Below are 601 nucleotides of genomic sequence, written 5' to 3' on the forward strand. Positions count from 1 at the left end.
AAAAGGAGAGTGCAAGGCCATCAACATGGCCGAATTTAGAGAGGAGGGAGAGGTCGTGAACGCCACTGAGGAAGACCTCAATGGACGTCCACTAGCCTCCAATGAGTTCCCCAATGAGGAACCATGGGAATCTGAGGCTCAAAATGAGACCATAGAGATTCCATTGTACTTACTTCTGCCATTCATGAGCTCTGATGAGTATTCTTCCTCTGAAGAGGAGGAGTATGTCACTAAAGAGCAAGTTGCTAAATACCTTGGAGCAATCATGAAGCTAAATGACATGTTATTTGGAAATGAGACTTGGGAGGATGAACCCCCTATGCTCACCAAAGAACTGGATGACTTGTCTAGGCAGAAATTACCTCAAAAGAGACAGGATCCTGGGAAGTTTTTAATACCTTGTACCATAGGCACCATGACCTTCAAGAAGGCCTTGTGTGACCTAGGGTCAAGTGCAAACCTCATGCCTCTCTCTGTAATGGAGAAGTTAGGGATCTGTGAGGTGCAAGCTGCAAAAATTTCACTAGAGATGGCAGACAACTCAAGAAAACAAGCTTATGGACTTGTAGAGGATGTTTTGGTAAAAGTTGAAGACCATTAC

The sequence above is a fragment of the Arachis duranensis genome, chromosome 6 (genome assembly GCF_000817695.3).
Source record: "Arachis duranensis cultivar V14167 chromosome 6, aradu.V14167.gnm2.J7QH, whole genome shotgun sequence".
Taxonomy (NCBI): Eukaryota; Viridiplantae; Streptophyta; class Magnoliopsida; order Fabales; family Fabaceae; genus Arachis; species Arachis duranensis.